General features: G+C 44.1%; 1 protein-coding gene across 13 annotated transcripts in view; it reads left to right on the top strand.

The window, feature by feature from the left end:
• The first annotated feature begins 20000 nt into the window (after positions 1 to 20000).
• Positions 20001 to 20622, top strand: part of CACNA1A (calcium voltage-gated channel subunit alpha1 A) — a 293690-nt gene continuing 293068 nt past the window's right edge. For 6 of the 13 annotated variants that reach the window (XM_019664142.1, XM_019664141.1, XM_019664143.1 and 3 more), the window contains exon 1: positions 20020 to 20608. The gene's annotated coding sequence lies outside the window, so the exon portion shown is untranslated. Of the gene's footprint in view, positions 20609 to 20622 lie in introns of all 13 variants that reach the window. The other 7 variants (XM_019664149.1, XM_019664148.1, XM_019664146.1 and 4 more) reach the window with 3 other exon arrangements.

Below are 20622 nucleotides of genomic sequence, written 5' to 3'. Positions count from 1 at the left end.
AAGACAGATGTGTTGGTTGCCCAGTTCAGAAATATAAATAATATTATCTTCGACAACAACAATTGTGACAATAGAATTAATGGGCCCCCATTACTGAAAAGTTCAGGGGTAGATTTAGATTCAGGTACAGTTGGACCCAGATACTTGAAAGATGTTGTCAGGACACTATTTCTCTCCTTTTTTACACTCAGGTTTTGTTTTCAGGCAGGCTGATCCCAATCATTCCAGGATTACTTTTTTTTTCCCCCCAAGTTGATTCATACCAATGGAAAAAGCTCATCTTTTCCCCAAAGGTTCCAACCCAAATCCTGGCATTATCAGATTGACTCATCTTGGGTCACCTTCTCACCCTTGAACAATCTCAGAGGCCAGGGAATGGGGTTCTTCTAGGGGGTGAGTCTACCCCAGGAAGTAGCGATGCAGTCAGACTTGTTCTAGCCCCACGAGAAAGGTATGGGGGTGGGTGGTTTTCCAAAGGAAAGTCAGACTGTTGCCATCAGAAAAAATGGGGATGATAGGTGTTGCACAGTTGAAAACAATATCTATCCACCACAATGGGTGCTTTTATTTTTCTGTACATATCTTTAAGTTTTTAACTGATGTGTATGTATTGCTTCTGTTATAAGATGAATGTTTGTTTCCCCCTAAATTCATATGTTGAAACCTAATGCCCAGTGTGCTGGTATTTGGAGGTAGGACTTTTGGGAGTTAATTAGGTCATGAGGGTGGAGCCCCAGTGAATGGGATTAGTGCTTTTATAAAAGGGACCCCCAGAGATCTCCCTTGCCTCGTCCACCATGTGAGGACATAGCAGGAAGATGGCCATCTGTGAACCAGGATGAGAGCCCTCACCAGACACTGAAGCTGCTGGTCCCTTGATCTTGGACTTCCCAGACTCCAGAGCTGTGAGAAATAAATGTCTGTTGTTTGTAAGCCACCTAGTCTGTGGTATTCTGTTATGGAAGCCTGAATAGACTAAGGCAGCTTCTATATCAGGAGAAATATTATTAAAAAAGAAATCCCCCACTTTTTGTTACCCTGCTTATGTATCCTTTATGTCTGTGTTCTTGTGGGAGATGTGTCACTTGGAGAGCCCCACGATCTGGAAGGGAGAGGGAAGTTCCCAGCTACGGCCAGTTGGCTTCCTAAATTGAGACCAGATGTTTGGATTGGGGGCCTTTTAACGGTATCATGTGTCCCCTGGGCTGACCACTGCTTTCTAAACCAGATGCTACTGCTTTTTGATTTCTTAATATGTGTGGTGTTGAAATTCTGTGGTGTTCTGCTGCTGGAAAGATATCCAACCCCGTGATTCTGTGAGATGCTCTGTGGTTGCTGCGGGAGCCCTCCAGGCAGAAGAGAAAACCAGTACCCAAGGTTAGGAAACGAATATCCTGATAGAGCTAAGAGGGAGGGAAGGGCGCCAGGAAGAAACCTAACATTCAGAATGGCAGGCTGATTACAAATTTATCCAAGAAGCATTCAGAAGGCAATGTATTCAGAGCACAGAGGAAGTAGTTAGAGATGCTTGATTTTCCCCCCATTATTTTTATTGCAGTAAAATGCACAAAACATAAAATTCCCCATCTTAATCATTTTTAAGTGTACAGTGCAGTGGCATGAAGTAGAGTCACATTGCAACCATCACTGCTTTCCATCCCCAGAGCTCTTTTAATCTTCCCAAACTGAAACTGTCCCCATTAAACACTAACTCCCATCCCCTGCTCCAGCCCCTGACACCCACCATTCTACTTCCTGTCCCTTTGAGTTTGACTTTTCTACCTCACATAAGTGGAATCATATAGTATGTGTCTTTTTGTGACTGACTTCTTTTACTTAGAAAAATGTGCAGATACTTGGTTTCTATTCTTGAGGAATGGCTAACCATCCTGTGATTTTTGTCTTTCTGTAGAGGCCTTCATAGTGATTAAGCTTCTTTTCTGGAGTAAACTTATAAAAATCTTAGGCGGACAGCTCAATGAGTTTTTACATATGTAGCAATTTATGTGAAGTAAGATGTAGAATATTACCAGTACTTTTTGTGACTGGCTTATTTCACTTAGTATAATGTCCTCAAGGTTCATTCATGTTGTAGCAGGTGTCAGAATTTCCTTCTTTTTAAAAGGTGAATAATGATTTATAGTACCAACCATATATATATTATATATATAATATATATAACATATATATTATATATATATATATATATATATATATATATATATATAACATTTTGTTTATCCATTCATTGGTTGATGGGTATTTAGGTTGCATTCACTTCTTGGCTATAGTGAATAATGCTGCTGTGAAAACGAGTGTGCAAATATCTCTTCAAGTTCTTGTTTTTGTCGTTCACAAAAGGTGAAAGCATTCACAGACTCTACAAAGGAAGTTTTTATTAAAGTTAGGGCAGAGAGAGAATGCCCATGGTAGGGTTCAAAGATGATGGCTGCCTTGGGTAAGAAGAAGAGAAACACGGGCGAGGGTGAGGCAGGGGGGTTGGGAGTGGGGTGGGTGGGGTCACCGAGTCCAGAGTCTGAGAGGGGACAGAGTCTGAGAGGCAGAGTCAGAGTCTGAGAGGGGACAGCTGCTGAGACGGAGAGGTAAGAGAGAAATCCTAGCAGACTCCTTTGCCAGGGCAGTCTGATAGACAGCTGCACTAACTTCAGGTTAGCTTTTTCTTATACAGGAAAGGGGGAGTCAGTCAGGCAGGTTTGAGGGCCCACATCCTTCCTGAGGTCTGGTCTATTTGAAGATGATGTTATCTGCAGACTGCGGACTTGGACTTGGCCATTGCGGCCTGGGGCTTTAATGCATCACCAGTGAAAACTGCAAGGGAGTTGTAAGTTGGATTCCAGAGTCCAGGCCCCCGAGGATTAAGAAATTGCTCTTTCCCAGGTTAGGATGTTGTTAATTAACGAGGTATGGGTTTACTTGAGAAAGGGAACAAGTAGAATTCTTCAGTTAAACAGTTAGGGGAGAAACAAAGAGAAAACAGATGAATATCAGGATGGATCAAACTGCAAACAAACTAGGTTTAGTCACAGGTGGCTAGATAAGCAAGCTATGCAGTGAGTTTAATTGCAAACTAGCTAAGTCTAACTGCATTATTGAATTTCACCCTTACAGTTTTCAATTCTTTTGGGTATATACCCAGGAGTGGAATTGCTGGGTCATAGGGTAGTTCAATTTTTAATTCTTCGAGGAACTTCCATTCTGTTTTCTACAGTGGCTGCACCCTTTTACATTCCCACACCAGTGCATGAGTTCCAAAATCTCCACATCCTCGCCAACACTTGTTCATTGAGGACATTCTTTTTTTTTTTTTTTAAGATTTTTATTGGGGAATTGGGGGATGGGAACAGCACTGGGGAATTGGAGGAAGGGGAACAGACAAGTTGCTGTCGTTTTGTTCTTCAGTCTAGTTGTGGAGGACGTTGCTTTGCTGGCCCAAGTTGGCACTATCATTGCGCTCTTCCCGGGTGAGGCAGATCAGTCGCTGGCTTCTGGACAGCCGCTCACGCTGGCTGCTGGCTACATACGGTAGCTGCTGGCTATACACCATAGCCCATGGCAACCCACCTGCCCGTCGCTGGCGACTCATGGTAGCCCAGCTCCAGGTTGAGCTGTTGTTCAGCATCTTAGCTGTAGAGGGCAGTGTCACTGGCCCGCATATGTGGGATCCGAACCAGGATTCTCTGGCATCCCAAGCCAGCTCTTAACCAACGTGCCACTCGGCCGGCCCAGAGGACGTTCTTAAATGAAGCTGCCACTTTTCTCTTTCTTTTTTTCCTTGCTGTGGGTCAGTGCAGATGATGAATGGCTATTTGTACAGTTTGGTTGACACCACCTTGATTCTAGCAGTTTTCCCACAGCTGCTTTTGTAGCAACAGTGCAAATGACAACACAGAGAAAGAGGAACATGACGTCTTAATATTATCACCAACAGTGGTGTGCTGGTAAATGTTTAGCAACAGTCTCTTCAGGAAGAAAGAAAGGGGGGAAAAAAGGAAGGAAGGAAGAAAGCTCTGTGTGTCAATTTCCATAGTGTAAATACTTCTTGGGGGTCCACAGAGCACACTTGGGGAATGGTTGATTTAGAGATCAAGAAAACACTCCTAAGGATCTTAGTCTAGGAAGATAGGAGGAAAACCACATATTTCTTAACATTGAATCCTGATCAGTTGTGTTCTGAATGCTGTCAAGACTGAGGGCAGAACGGCAAGGGCACTGGGCTGGGAGTTGAGGACTTCATCCTGGTTCTGGCTCTCACACTAATGGTGGATGTGGTGGATGTGGCTGGTTATCTTCTGAGGCAGACTCGAAGCTTGCTCTATCTGTACACTTCTTGTTATGTGAGAAAATTAAAGTCCTACTCACTTAAGCTGCTCTTACTCAGGTACTAGTAACCTATAGATGACAGTATTCCTAACTAGCACACTATTGTGAACTGAATTTCATCCTCCTCTCCCCACAAATTCATTTGCTTAAGCCCTAATCTTCCATGTGACTGTATTTGGAGATGGGGTTTTCAAAGAAGTAATTAAGGTTAAACGAGGAGCCCTAATTCTATAGCACTTGTGTCCCTATAAGAAGAGAAAGAGACAACAGTGTGTGCACGCACAGAGGGAAGGCCATGTGAGGACACAGCGAGAAGACAGCCGTTTTCAAGCTGAGGAGAGAGGCCTCAGGAGAAACCAAACCTGCCAACACCTTCCAGACTCTAAAAATGTGACAAAATAAGTTTCTGATATTTAAGACACCCAGTCTATGATATTTTGCTATGGTAGCCGAAGCAGGCTAGTACACATGCCTTACATGCATTCTTTCCACTACTTTTCCTTTCTCACTGCTTTTTGCTTGGGGTTCCATGTATTTATGGAGAAAGCAGACTTCCTTCTCAGCGCCTGTGTAGAACATGTGACCAAGTTTAGGCCAATCAGTGCGCCCCATCTACCTGCCTATAGTCATTGGTTCAGAGGTGATCATGCAATATAGACTGAGCCAATCAGAGTTAATCTAAAGACAGAGACATTCTATGTCCTTCTCTGGTTGCGAACAGGAAGCCTGAAGCACCAGAGCAGCTAGCAGTCATCTTGTGACCATAAAGATGGCCAACCATCAGTTGAAGCCAACACCATGAAGGACAGAACAGAGTGATGGGAAGAAACTAGGCTGCTGATGACATCGTGAGCCAGTATACCAAGCATCTTTTGACAACCCATTGTACTTTTTTTTTTTTTAAGATTTTATTGGGGAATTGGGGGAGGGGAACAGCATTGGGGAATTGGGGAAGGGGAACAGACAAGTTGCTGTCGTTTTGTTCTTCAGTCTAGTTGTGGAGGACGTCGCTTCACTGGCCCATGTTGGTATTATCATTGCACTCTTCCTGGGCGAGGCAGATCGGTCGCCTGCCTCTGAACGGCCACTCACAGCGGCTGCCAGCCGCTCACGGTAGCTATGGCAGCCCACTGCCGCAGGGGCTGCAGCCTAAACCGTCACCAGCGACTCACGGCAGCTCAGCTCCAAGTCGAGCTGTTGTTCAGCATCTTAGCTGTAGAGGGCAGTGTCACTGGCCCTCATGTGGGATCCGAACTGGGACCCTGCTGCTCAGAGCTGGCGTCCCAAGCCAGCTTCTAACCAACGCGCCACTCAGCTGGCCCCCATTGTACTTTTCATTTATTATATTTATTATGTCTGCTTGGGCTGCTATAACAGAATATCAACTGGGTGACTTAAACTACAGAAATTTATTTCTTACAGATTTGGAGGGTAGAAGTCCAAGATCAAAGTTCCAGTTGACTAGGTTTCTGGTGTGAGCTCTATTCCTGGCTTTCAGATGGCCTCCTTCTCACTGTGTCCTCATCTAGCCTTTCCTTGTTTCCTGCACATGGAGACAGAGTGATCTCTCTCTTTTCCTCTTCCTCTTTTTTTTTTAAAAAATATTTTATTGGGGAATTGAGGAAGGGGAACAGTCCTGGGGAATTAGGGAAGGGGAACAGCCAAGTTGTTGTCCTTCAGTCTTGGTTGTGGAGGGCACAGCTAGCTCAGCTCCAAGTCCAATCGCAATCTGGCCACTCATCGGCAGCTTGCGACCACTCAGCTCAAGGTGCCATGTTCAATTTTAGTTGTGGGTGGGCACAGCCCACCATCCCCTGTGGGAGTTGAACTGGAACTGTGTTGCTAAGAGTGCACGCTCTAACCACTGACCCATCTTGCCACCTGTTGGCAGCTCAGTGGCAGCTCATCTTGGGCGCAGCTCACTGGCCCATTTGGGAATCGAACTGGCGACCCTGTTGCTCAGAGCTCGTGCTCTTAACCAACTGAGCCACTCTGCTGGCCCCTCTCTTCCTCTTCTTGTAAGGACTCCAGTCCTATCAAATTAGAGCTCTACCCTTATGACTTCATTAACCTTCATTACCTTCTAATTAATTAGGGGGACACGATTCAGTCCATAGCAACCAATAATTCTCTTTATGTTCAGTTCAGTTTGAGAGTTTACTTATTCACAACCAGAAGCATCTTAAATGATGCCACGGAAACTCAAGTGACTTTTAATAACTCAGAGCCTCACTTTACTCATTTGTAAAATGCTTAAGAGGCAGGGGGTCCCTGTAGTCCTCCTAGCGTTACTACCCAGATTAAATAAAATAATGTATTTGTGAATATTTGGAATAATATGAGGTTCATGGAAGATATTTATGAAAATTAATATAAAGAAGAAGGCACAGAAAGGCGGGGGAAAAAATGGAAAATCACACCCTGTTATTCCAAAGAGACAGATAAATAACAACATGAATGTGCGTACTTGGGGTATACATGCCCGATTCACAGGTCCAAAAATAAACCTTCAGACCCTATATGGTGTGAGTAACCATAAATATAGCAATATTAGCTGTGAGTGACAAACCCAATTAGATGATAGAGAGATGATTTAGAGCAGCGGTTCTCAACCTGTGGGTCGCGACCCCTTTGGTGGTCGAACGACCGTTTCACAGGGGTCGCCAGGTACTCGTATGTGGGCATATTTGCATGTGGGCCTGGAGACGGATAGAGGAGCGGTGTCTCGGTTCCTAAGACCATCAAAAATATGTGTTTTCCGATGGTCTTAGGCGACCCCTGTGAAAGGTTGAGAACCGCTGATTTAGAGGGTCTTCATGTAAAGCACCTTGAATAGCTGTAAAAATATTTGATGTTTACAGCTCAAGAATGAGATGAAGATTAAGAAGAGATAGTTCATAATCTGTGTATACACTCTGTAGAAGGTTCTATCGATGCCCCACCCTTTCTCCTTATTCTTAGTCACCACACCCCGGCCCAGCTTCCAATGGTCAGCACCTGCATTCATTTGCCTGAGGACTTTCTCTAGCCTTTGGGGCACCTATTGTGATCTATGCAGTCAGACCAGAAATGCCTGGGAAAATAATGCTCTCATGAATGGTCATCAACCAGCAAGTGGTAGGAGGTGGTGGACAAGTATTCCAGCTCCCTCACTCTTCAGTTGGACATTATTGAGTTGGTCTGTATTCTATGCTGCTTCCCAGAGTTCTCCAGTGGGATTGAGTTCCAGTTATCCACTGTGGTCAACTGCATAACACATTCTGTACCATCTGCCTTCCTTCCCTTTCTCACTTTCCATTCCCTTCCTGGATCTCTTGGAACCACCTCTAAAATAAATGACTTGCACTTGCATAGTGTTTAAGAGTCTGCCCCAAGGGAGCTCAGACTAAGACACACTCCCTGTCCTGCATGCATATATTTTGTCAAGAATAATAAGTCCTGTGATTTTCTATAGCACTTCATATTTTTCAAGGTGCCTTCACATACAACGGGATAGTATTCAGCAATAGAAAAAGAATAAAATACTGATACACATAGCAACATGGTTGAATCTCAAATGCATTCTTGCTGAGTGAAAGAAGCCAGACTCAAAGTATGCTATGTGCTGGATACTTCCATTTATATGACCTTCTGGGGAAGACAAAAACTATAGGGACAGAAATAAATCAATGATGGCTATGGGCTGAAGGTGCGAGAAGGGATAATTGATTGGGGTCATGGAACTGTTCTATATCTTGATTTGGGTGATGGTTCCATGACTGTGTGCATTTGTCAAACCTTATAGAACTGAACACTAAAAAAAGGTGAATTTGAACGTAGATAAGTTATACCTCAATTTAAAAAAGTCCTTTACACATTATTGCCACAGGGATATGAAAGACAGTTTGGGGAACATAATAAATAATATAAAGATTTTGTAGGATGTCAGATGGGCACTTGTCTTATTAAGGAGACCACTTCATGGACAGTGTAGATGCCTGACCAGAGTGCTGTACATCTGAAGCTGAAGCTGAATAATATTGAATGTCAACTATAATTTAATATATATATAGTCATGAGATATGGAGTACAGCATAGGGAATAGTATCAATGGAATTGTAACAGCTATATATGATGTCAGAGGAATAATACAATAGATTGTATTATCTATACAATCTATAGTGAAATATCTAACTAGTACATTGTTTTGTACACCTGTAATTAAAAAAAAAAAAGAGAGTCCTTTAAAAAAGGAGCATTTATGGGCCAGCCGAGTGGTGCGTTGGTTAGGAGTTGCCTTGGGACACCAGCTCTAAGCAACAGGGCCCCAATTCGGATCCCACGTGAAGGCCAGTGATGTTGCACCCTCTACAGCTAAGATGGTGAACAACAGCTCTACCTGGAGCTGGGCTGCTGTGAGCTACGGCGTAGGTTGCAGTGGGGCTGGCCGGCAGCTGGCATGTGCTTTCGCGAGCTGTCCTGAGCTGCCATGAGCCACCGTGAGCGGCCGTCCAGTGGCCGGCGACCGATCTGCTTCACCCAGGAAGACCACAATGATGGCATCAACATGGGCCAGTGAAGCGACGTCCTCCACAACTAGACTGAAGAACAAAAGGACAGCAACTTGTCTGTTCCCCTTCCCCNATTCCCCAATGCTGTTTCCCTTCCCCAATTCCCCAAAACAATCTTTTAAAAAAAGGAGCATTAATCATCATTGTCTTAGCTGGTTGCCATAACAACCTGTAGCAATCAGGTATGATTATTCATGTTTTTCAGCCAACTGTTTTGAGAGGTTTCTGCACTTTACAACTCGATTCCATTCTCTCCGTTCACCTCAAACCCACTGCTGCTTGCCTTCCAACCCACCGTTTCTCTCAAGTGTTCTTGCCAAAGTCACTAGTGACCTTATATTTGCTCAAACCTGTGGCTAATTTTTAGCCCTAACTTCCCTGAGCATCTTTACCACTTGGCATGTGAGTGGTTCCACCTTGGAACTCCTCCAGCCCATGGCTTTGTCAATCTGATCTGTTCCCTCTGCCTTTTTGCTTCTTTATCCCGCTATTCCCCATTTGCCTGCATTATCCCCTGCTTGTATTTCTCCCTACACTCCTAGGGGAGCTCAGCCAGGCTTTTTGCACCAACTATCACTTATATACTCTGGACTTCCCAATCTGTTTTATGTCTTGTCCACTTACTTCCTACTTACCCAGATTTCCAGGGTAATACTCCTCATTTGATTTTGCAGCCTCCAAAAATAACATTAAATCAGGGAAGCTTTTACTAAAGTTTCCAAAACAAAACTGCAGCTCAGTGTCACCGTCACTAGGTTCCAGGCCAATTACTTAACTTCACATCTTTATCCATTCATCTGTTGATGGACACTTAGATTGTTTCCATATTGTGGCTGTTGTGAATAATGCTGCAATGAAAATGGGAGTACAGATACCTTTTCAAGATCCAGATATTCTTTCTTTTTGATATGTATACTCAGAAGTGGGATTGCTGGATCATATGGTAGTTCTATTTTTAATTATTTGAGGAACCTCTATACTGTTTTCTACAGTGGCTGCACCAATTTACATTCCCACCAACAGTGTATAACTGTTCCCTTTTCTTTATATCCTTGCCAACACTTGTTATCTCTCCTTGTCTTTTTGATAATAGCAAAGGCTCATGATCTTGACCTCCAATGGCTAAAGACAACATTGAATAAAGCTGACTAAAATAGCGCTATTTCATTTCCTTTGCATTTTTAATAACTGTAGAAGTTATACACATAGAAAGAAAGAATACACTTCCAAAATGCAAAAAATAGAAAGTGAAGATCTCCATTATTCTCTCACCGAGAGCTCACCAATATTAGAGATTTGTAATAAATCCTTTCAAACCCTTACCTATAAAAACATGCCATTGTTAATTTTGAAAGTTAGAGCATATTGTACATACTGTTCTATCTGCTTTATTTACTTGATAAAATTTATTGGATATCTTGTGATTGTAATACATTTATTTTACAACTGAAGAGGATGCAGTGGTAACTTGTCTGAATCCCTGGACCCAGTGAATTTTAGCTTATATGGCAAAAAGGACTTTGCAAGTGTGATTAAGTTAAGGATCTTGAGATGGAAGATTAGCTTGGATTATGCAGGTGGATTCAATCACAGAGGTCTTTAGAAGAAGGAGGTAGGAGATCAGAGACACAAAGCAATGTGATGATGGAAGCCGAGGAGCAGAGAGAGAGAGATTTGAAAGTGGAGGAAGAGGCCGTGAGCCTAAAAATGCAAGGAATGCATTTCTAGAATCTGGAAAAGGTAAGAAAATTCTCTTTTAGAGCATTCAGAAAGAAGCACAGCTCTGCCTATACTTTGGTTTCAGACTAGTGGAACCCATTTCAGACAATACCTTTGTGTTGTTTTAAGCCACTAAATTTGTGGTAACTTGTTGGAGCAGCAATTGGAAACTAACACAGATGCCATTCCACATTGTAGAATAATTTATTTAATTTATTTTCTATTGATTGGCATTTAGGTTGCTTCAAAATTTTTTTGCTCTTGGGCCGGCCGAGTGGTGCGATGGTTAAGAGCCGGCTTGGGACGCCAGCTCTGAGCAGCAGGGCCCTGGTTCGGATCCCACATGGGAGCCAGTGACACTGCCCTCTACAGCTAAGATGGTGAACAACAGCTCCACCTGGAGCTGGGCTGCTGTGAGTCGCCGGCAACGGCGTAGGCTACAGTGGGCTGCCATAAGCTACTGTGTGTGGCTGGCAGCCAGCGTGAGCAGCCAGCAGCCAGCGTGAGCTGCTAAGAACTGTTGTGAGCAGCCGTCCAGAGACTGGCAACCGATCTGCCTCAGTCGGGAAGAGCACAATGATCACAATACCAACATGGGCCAGTGGAGCAACATCCTCCACAACTAGACTGAAGAACAAAAGGACAGCAACTTGTCTGTTCCCCTTCTCCCGATTCCCCACGCTGTTCCCCTCCCCCAATTCCCCCCCCAAACAATCTTTTTTGCTCTTACAAATGATGCTTGTGGTAGATTGCCCAAATGATACCAATTCTTCACTCCTTCCTGTATCCACACCTTTTGCCATTAACTTTGTAGCATGCTATCACTTTGACTGTGATCTTGGCCTTGTGACTTGCTTTGGGTCAACAGAATGCTGGTAAAGATGTTTGAAAGATGCCTACGTAACTGGGCTTACTTGCTCTTGCACCACTACCATCACCATGAGAATGTGCCTGGGCTAGCCTGCTGGAGGATGAGAGACTGTGGTGTATAGTCAAGTTGCCCTTGGCATCCCAAGGTCAGCCAGCCAACCACCAGATTTGCAAGCAAGTCTGGCTAAGATTAGCAAAGCTATCTGATTCTCAACTGACCCCAGATATATGAGCAACAAACTTACTGTTGTATTCCACTGACATTTTTGTGCTTATTTGTTATGCAGCATTATCATGGCAATAACTAATTGACACAAGGCTATTTTGAACATTTATGCAATTGTCTCTATAGGTTAGGGTAACGTTGGAAATAAAGTGTTGAGATACTTGTTATTGTAGTGGACACCTTTTGGAGTGTCTACTTGTCTGCAATGCAATGACTTCTCTTTATCCTTCTCTTTGGGAATCCTTCTCCCATCCAAAGGAATGGGCCAGGGAGCCATGTTGGTACAATGTGATTGCTCCTCCCTCATCTCTTCTCCCAGCCACAGTTGATTGGATGGGAAAGGGCATCTCACCCAGCTAGCTATTTCAGAGCTTTTATTTACTCTCCCTTGGAATTGAAACTAAAAGTTTCTTTGATTTAACCTTGATTGGTCTTTTGATTGAAAGCACCATGGGAAGGGGGATCATTCTTATTTTATTCCCAACATACTGAGTGCAAGAAAATAATAATAACTATCTATATTGAGAGCTTACTGTGTCCCAGGCACTATGTATTTGGTTTTCTTTGTTGTTTTTGCTTGTTTTTGTTTTTTAAAGATTTTTATTGGGGAATTGGGGGAGGGGAACAGCGTTGGGGAATTGGGGAAGGGGAACAGACAAGTTGCTGTCCTTTCATTCTTCAGTCTAGTTGTGGAGGATGTTGCTTCACTGGCCCATGTTGATATTATCATTGCACTCTTCCCGGGCGAGGCAGATCAGTTGCCGGCCATTGGACGGCTACTCTCGGTGGCTCTTGGCAGCTCCCGCTGGCTGCTGGGCCGCTGATGCTGGTTGACAGCCACTCACAGTAGCTTTACAGGAGCCCACTGCAGCCTCACTGCAGCCTACGCCATCACTGGTGACTCACGGCAGCCCAGCTCCAGGTCGAGCTGTTGTTCACCATCTTAGCTGTAGAGGGTGCAGCGTCACTGGCCCTAATTTGGGATCTGAACCCGGGTTCTGCTGCTCAGAGCTGGCGTCCCAAGCCAACTCCTAACCAACGCGCCACTCGGCAGGCACTATCATTTTTTTTTTTAATGTACAGGGAAGAGACAAGCTTACTATATTCAACCTGGGCTGGTAGACAAAGTTTTCCTGGTATCCGTTCCCTAAGGTGTAGTCCTACCAGAGTCCCAGTTCTATGAAGGGAATGTCAATTCCTATTCACCACCTATTCACCAAGGATATGAGGCATCATCTCTCACCCTGTAGGGTCAGTAAAACCTCCCAATACAACCCCCCACTTATGTGCTAGGATATGTGGTGCCATCTTGCATGCCTACCTCCTGACTGTCAGCTATCTCTTCTCTGGCGCCTGTGCTCCTCTTTGCTTCTTTGGAGCTCATGAATGCATGTATATGTGTACGACATCATTAATCATCAGGGAATGTAAATGAAAACCCCAATGAGATCTGACTACACACCCACTGGAATGGCTGTCATCAAAAAGACAGGCAGTACCAAATGTTGGTGAGGCTGGGGAGTGACATGCCCACCACTGGTGGAAAGCAATCTGGCAGCTTTTGACAGAGTGAAACATATGCTCACCCAAATACCTGGAAATTCCACTCCTGAGTATTTATTTACCCAGGATAAATGAAAACACATGTCCACACAAAGGCTTGTACGTGAATGTTCACAGCAGCTTTATTCATAATTGCCAAACACTGGCAACAAGCCAAATGTCTATCAATAGGTGAGGGGACAAACTGTGGTCCATCCATACAATGGGATATAATAAAAAGGAACAGAAACTGGTAAACAGATCAATATAGATGACTCTCAAAAACATTATGTTGAGTGAAAGGAGCCAGACACAAAATAGGGCATAGTGTATGAGTATGTTTCTATAAAATCATATAATAGGTGACTTTAATCTATGGTGACAGAAAACAGACAGTGGTTGTTTGGGGACATGGATGGGTGTGTTGACTGTAAGAGGCATGCAGGAACTTTTGGGGTGATGGAAATATTCTGAATCTTGATGGTAGTGGCGGTTACATGGTGTATACATTAGTCAAAACTCATCGTACTATACACTTAAGATGGGTGCATTGTACTGTAGGTAATATATACCTCAGTAAAGTTGGTTGCAATGTGTTATGTGTTATCTAGCATCCCTCCTTGGTCTAGCAGCAGGCTTTTCTCCATGTCCTGTTCCACCATCAGGTTCCATAGGATGTCCTCAGAAGGTCTTTTGCTAGCCTCGTTTTTTGAGGACCCACCTATTGAAAGTGCTTACTGATTTCATAATCATTTCATCAAGATGATTAGCCCATTCAAGATTCTTAACCTATTTTACAGAGAAGAAAGTGAGATTCAGAGGAAGTCATTGTTATGGGTTGAATTGTGTCTCCCCCTGTCTTAGTCTGTTTGGGCTGCTTTAACAGAACACCATAGACAGGTTGGCTTATAAAAAACAGACATTTGCATCTCACAGTTCCAGAGGCTGGAAGTCCAAGATCAAGATGCAGGCAGATCCAGCATCTAGTGAGGACTCACTTGCTCGTTCATAGACGATGTCTTCTTGCTGTATCTTCACATGGCAGAAAGGACAAGGGAGCTCTCTGGGGTCTCTTTTATAAGGACACTAATCCCACTCATGGGGACTCCACCCTCAAGACCTAATCACCTCCAGAGCCATCACATTGGGGGTTAGGATTTCATATGAATGTTTGGGAGATACAAACATTTAGGCTATAGCACCCTCAAATATAGGACTTATATTGAAGTCCTAACTCCCAGTATCTCAGAATGTGACCTTATTTGGAAAGGGGGTCATTGCAGATGTAATTACAGTTCACTCTTGAATAATGTGGGGGTGGGGGGAAGGGGGACCGACCACCTGCAAAGTCAAAAGTCCATGTGTAACTTAAGTCATCCCTCTGCATACCCAGATTCCCAACGTCAGATCAAAAATACAGTTGATCTTTGGACAACGCAGGTTTGAACTGTGTGGGCCCACTTTTAATCCACATGTAAGTGGGCCCATACAATTCACACCTGCATGGTTCAAGGGTCAACTGTAGTTAAAATGAGATCATTAAGGTGGGCTCTAATCCAATATGACCAGTGTCCTTATAAAAAAAGGGAAATCTGGACACAGTCACACAAATAGGGAGGCCACCCTGTGACCATGAAGACAGTCAGCAATAAGCCAAAGAGAGAGGCCTGGAGCAGCTCCTCCCCTCACAGCCTCAGAAGGAACCAGCCCTGCTGACACCTTGATTTTGAACTGCTAGTCTCCAGCCGCCGCACTATGGGCAAATACATCCTTATTGTCTGAGGCACCCAGTTTGCGGTACTTTGTTCTAGCTCCTCTAACCCTCTAAAACAGCACCTTAGAAATTGTGGAAGTAGGGAACAGAAAGCTGACGTCTGAGCACTGGCAGATTGTATAGCAGAGCTCGAATACTTTCACTGTGTCCTTTCTTGGTTTAAATGATTGACTCACATAGGCCAGGAAGGAGGACATTCTGTCCCACATTTGTGTCTCTTGCTTTCCTCGCTCCTGACTACCCAGTCATTGCTGTTGCCATGTAATTGGACTTTGCCCGGCAATTCTCTCCCCTGGGCAGAGGGCAAAGGTGGTCCCTGTGCCCATGGTGGACGGTGTTACATTTCCCAGCAGCGCCGTGTGTGCAACATCAGCTGTTGGGCTCAGAGAGAGACTTCTACCACCCTGGAGGGCATTATAAGTTCGGCCAGCTGCCTGCTCTTTTAAGCAAGAGAAATATGATCATGAGAATGTAAATAGTGTGGTAATGGTCCTCCTCTCTTGGGTGAGATGGCTTAAAAACAAGTGTCACTAGGGATGTAAATGTGTAGGTGGGATAGTCCTTAAGATTTACTGGGGATTCCTGGGAGAATCTATTTTCCCCTTTTGTATCTGTTTTTTTGGGGAGCCAGAGAAGAAAAAATCAGGTCAAGCAGACTGCTGAGAAAAATGCTCCGGATCTCAGGGATGCAGACAGTAACTGATGATGCACTGGTAACTGAGAACTGGTTAAAGAAAAATAGGTAAAGTACATTGGCTGTCCAGGCCCACCCTCCCCCATTCCTCATCCTGTTCTGTGCCCTGGGGGACTGACCTCTCAGGATGACATCATTGGGCTGTCTTCCCATTAGTCAGGGTTCTCCAGAGAAACAGAACCAATAGGATGTGCATATATAGAAAGATGTTTATTATAAGGAATTAGCTCATGCAATTATGGAGGATGACAAGTTCAGAATTTCCAAGGTGGGCTGGGAAACTAGAGATCCAGGAATGTTGGTGGTCTAGTTCCAGTCTGCAGGCAGACTTGAGAGACCCAGGAAGAGCCAATGTTTCAGTCTGAGTCTGAAGGCAGGGAAAACCAATGTTCCAGTTTAAGGTCCGAAGGCCTCTCCTGGAGAAAAACCTCTCTGGCTCGGAGACGTCAACCTTTTGGTTCTAGTCCCGCCATCAACTGGTTGGACGAGGCCCACCACATTATGGAGGACAATCTTCTTTACTCAAAGCCCACTGATTTAAAAGTTAATCCTATCTGAGTGTCTCATGGACACACTCAGAATAACATTTAGCTAAGTATCTGGGCACCATATGTGGCCCGGTCACGTTGACATAGAAAATTAACCATCACACCTGGCTTCCAGTCGATTCAGCCAATGGGAGGTACTCACAGATGAAAGATGAAAGGAGAGTAAGGTTGGGGAGTTTATTTCTTGGCTTCCTCTATTCCACGTTGCCATGGATTGCGTGTCTCCATCGACTGAAGGCTGTAGTTCATTCAAGCTGCCCTCTGCATGGCTCTCTCTCTGTCTGAAGGGTCTGGAAACTGCTCCCCTTTTTCACCCCTTTGGGCCTCGGTGGGAACAGCTCCCTGCTGTTGCTAGCTTGGGAGTGCTGCATTATCCCACTGACCCTGATCTTGCAGTAAGTATATTTTATTAAATGCTTTTCAAATTGCTCAGTTTGAGCAATGCCCTCTGTTTTCTGAATGGACCCTGATGGATATTATTATTAATAAGAATAACTAGTACTTATATAGCCTGCACTATGTGTCAGGCACTTCTCTAAGTGCTTTGTGAGTGTTAACTTTCCAAAAACCCTGTGATGAAAATATTATCATTATCATCCCCATCCTGCAGAAGGGAAAGTTGAGGTACAGAGAGGTTAAGTGACTTCCTCAAAGTCACAGCGCTAGTAAGTACTAGAGCAAGAATTCCAGCATAGGCCATCTGGCACCAGAGCCTTCATCATTCACAGTTGCTCTGGGTTTTTCCAAGAAGTGATGATGATGATGATGACAGCAGAAGCTAATATAGAGTGCATGCTTGCTTTGTCATGGCCCCATGTTAAGTTCTCAGTCTCTACTGTTTTTTTTTGTTTTTTGTTTTCTTAGTTTCAGGTGTAAAAAGCAACATATAAACATTTACACCCCTCTCAAAGTGAAAACCCCCTCCCCCAAGCTACTACCCCTCTGACATCTTATATAACTGTTACAATACCATTGACTATCTTCCTTATGCTATACTCTATCTCCCTTCCGTGATTTTATATATATATATATATATATATATATATATATGTTATATATATATATAACACATATTTACTTATAGTTGACATACAATATTATTCTACTCCAGCTTCAGTTGTACAGCGCATTGGTCGTACATTTACACAGTCTATGAAGTGATCCCCTTGATAAGTCCAATGCCCATCTGGCTCTGTACTCTTGGCTTAATCTTTACCATAACTTTTACTGGCAGTGCTCTTGTTATCTCCAGTTTATAGTGGAGGCCACTGAGAGTCAGAGACATGAAACAGCCTGCACATTGTCAAGAGGCAGAATGAGTATTCAAGTCGGTGTTTGGAGAACGTGGCAAAGATAGGTAAATAGGGAGACGTGAATAACTGGGGCCAATTGTTCAATCTATGCATGGCCGCCCACTCTTGCCAAAAAACCACGAGTTTAAAAGGTGGTTGACTCAGGATGGTCTCATTTGCCTAAGGGAAAAAGCAGAACTTTTGGACATTTTTAAAGGACTTTTAAGGAAACCAGGATGGCTATTTATATTCATCATGAGGTGACTCATACAAGTCATGTGATTTAAAGAACAGGAAAATTCTATGGCTTCCTGCACAATGACCATGACATCTTACATTGTATAGCATTTTAGAGTGCACAGTCCACTTTAATATCGGATGCCTCGTTTTATACTCAAAACAACCTTCCCTGCTTTGCACTGGAGGCGATGGAGGCTTAAGTGACTTGACCAAGGTCACACAGCTTGCCAGTAGCAAAGCCTGGAATGAAGAAAAGCATTTGATATGTAGCAGATGCTGAGAAATTTACATGCAACACCAGTCAGCAAACTATAGCTCGAGGGCCAAATTCACCCAGTAACCAGTTTTTATAAAGTTTTATTGGCACACTGCAAAGCTCATTCATTACACATGAATTGTTTGTGGGGCTTTGACAGGGGCAGAATTGGGTGGGTGTCACAGAGACGTCTGATTTGAAAGGTCTAAGATATTTATAATTTGGCCCTTTACACAAGAAGCATGCCATCTCTTGACATACACCATCTCACTTTTCAATTTAATATTTTAAGCTGTACTATACTCATATGGTTCAAAAGCTTTTAAATGTAAAAAGGTAAGCAGGGAAAGCCCCTCCTCCATCCTTGCCCCCTCAGGCAGGGTCTCCACTCACACAGAGAACCCCTGTGATTAGTTCTCATGCATCTTTCCAGAGATGGTTTTAGTACATATAGAAACAAATATTCGTTCTTTCCCTTTTCAACATGATCTCTTGATTCTCACAAAATCCCCATGAGCGGGGTCAGTTTGTTCTCCCAAGGCTCAGTTCCTTCACTTTGTTTCACTTCACAGGCCAGGTGATCATCTAGCTGCTGAACTCCGGGTGCACTCACTCACAGAGAAGCCCCCTCCACCCCTGCATTCTTCCTATTCTACCCACCCCCATCTCTTTAAAAAATAAAATTTCAAGCATACACAAAGCAGAGAGAATACAATGAAAAACAACAATGTCTCTAGCCTCCGGCTTCCTCAATCAGCAACATTCTGTTTCTTACATTTATCTTTCTCTCCCTTTTTTGTTTGAGCTTTTGTTTTTTAATTGAGGTGAAATTCACATCACATAAAATTAACCATTTTTTTTAGTACATTCACAACGTTGTGCAAGCATCACCTCTATCTAGTTCCAGAACATTTTCATCACCCCGAAAGGAGACCCCATCCCCATTAACAGTCACTCCCCATTCTGCCTCTACCCCAGGCCCTGGCAACCATTAATCTGCTTTCTGTCTCTGGATTTGCCCGTTTTGTTCATTTCATATCAATGGAATCATACGCCATGTGGCCTTTTGTGCCTGACTCCTTTCACTCAGCATAAGTTTTCAAAGTTCATCCATGTTGTAGCGTGTGTCAGTGCTTCATTTTTTATAGCTGAGTAATATTCCATTGTATGGAGAGAGTGACCACATTTTGTTTATCCATCCCTCTGTTGATAAATGTTTTGGTTGTTTCCTGGCAGTATCATATCCCCTTACCCATAAACCCTTCAATATACACTTCTAACAGATAAGGACTTATAAAAAACATAATCCAAATACTGCCAACAGACCTGAAAGTAACACTAATTCCTTAAGTTCCTTTAACAACAGTTCAAGATTGAGTCTCCCTGTTTAAACAATGCCACTTTATTAGACTTACTGTAATGATCATTTTGCATTATATACATATTATGTTTTACACCTAAAACTAATATAATGTTATACATCAATTATATCTCAGCAAAAACCCCACAAAACCCTCAAAACAAAAACAATGCTGCTTTCCCCAATGAGGTGGATTCCCCCCACTTGATCCTCCTCCACCTTGGGAAAAATATGGGACTCTCTCTGCCCAGGATGCCGCTTATAGGGAAAAAAAATAACCCTCATCTTTAAAAGGAGGCCCCTTTAAAAAGAGACTCGGGTCTCTCCAGTTCTTGGATCCTAAAACTACAGGTGCGGCAAACAAACCTAAGGGCTGGCTATCAATTGCCTTTTTGCATTGAAACACTCGGGGGAGGAGGGGGAGGGGAAGCTGTTTCTAGAATGAATAGAAAAGACTCAGGGAGGGGGTTAGCAGCTGTCCTCTAATGGTTGTTTTTGTCAGGGCATCAATAATTTAGGTTGCGATCTGGCGGAGGGGAGGTGGTTAAATGGCGAGGCTGACTGCATTTCCCGCTGCCTCACGCCTGTTTTACATGCCCCCTCCGCAGACCCCCTAGGTGGAGGAGGGAGGCGAGCCCATGTGTTATCACTTTTCCTCTGCTCCTGTAGAGAAGCCGGTCTGAAAGGAAGTGGAGTGGAGAGTAACAACATCTTTCTAAAGACGGGAGTCCTACCCTGTGCTGGGAGGTTGTGGGGCAGTGTTAAGGCGATTAGAGAAGAGAGGGAGAAATTGATCCCCCCTGAGCAATGCGAGGGTCGTGCCCTTGGCTGGATTTTCTCCGCTTGCCAGGTCCCCCTGCAGCACGTTGCTGGTGGTGATCAGCTTTTGAGCCGACCATCCTCCCCTCCCGCCTCCCAGCATCAGGGAATCCTCCCCCCCTCCCCACAGCTGGCACAGCAGCCCCGATTGCCGCCTGCCTTTGTGGGGAGCCCTTAGCTCGGAACACGGCTGCTCCTGCCATCCCCCTTCTTTCTCCTCTCTCGGGGCTCCCTTCTCCTTTGCATTGGGCAGGCAATGGATGCGTGGGCTTCAGACGTCTTGGCCCCGTGGGCGCTGACAAGGGGGGACCCTCAGGACACCTGGAGGACCGGCTGCGCTGCGCACTAACCACACCGCGGGAGCTCATGTTGTACAGGTGAGTGAGCCGGA

This window comes from Hipposideros armiger, unplaced genomic scaffold (genome assembly GCF_001890085.2).
Source record: "Hipposideros armiger isolate ML-2016 unplaced genomic scaffold, ASM189008v1 scaffold_417, whole genome shotgun sequence".
Lineage (NCBI taxonomy): Eukaryota > Metazoa > Chordata > Mammalia > Chiroptera > Hipposideridae > Hipposideros > Hipposideros armiger.
The sequence above is the reverse complement of the archived record's forward strand: the minus strand, read 5'-3'. Positions and strand labels throughout refer to the sequence as shown.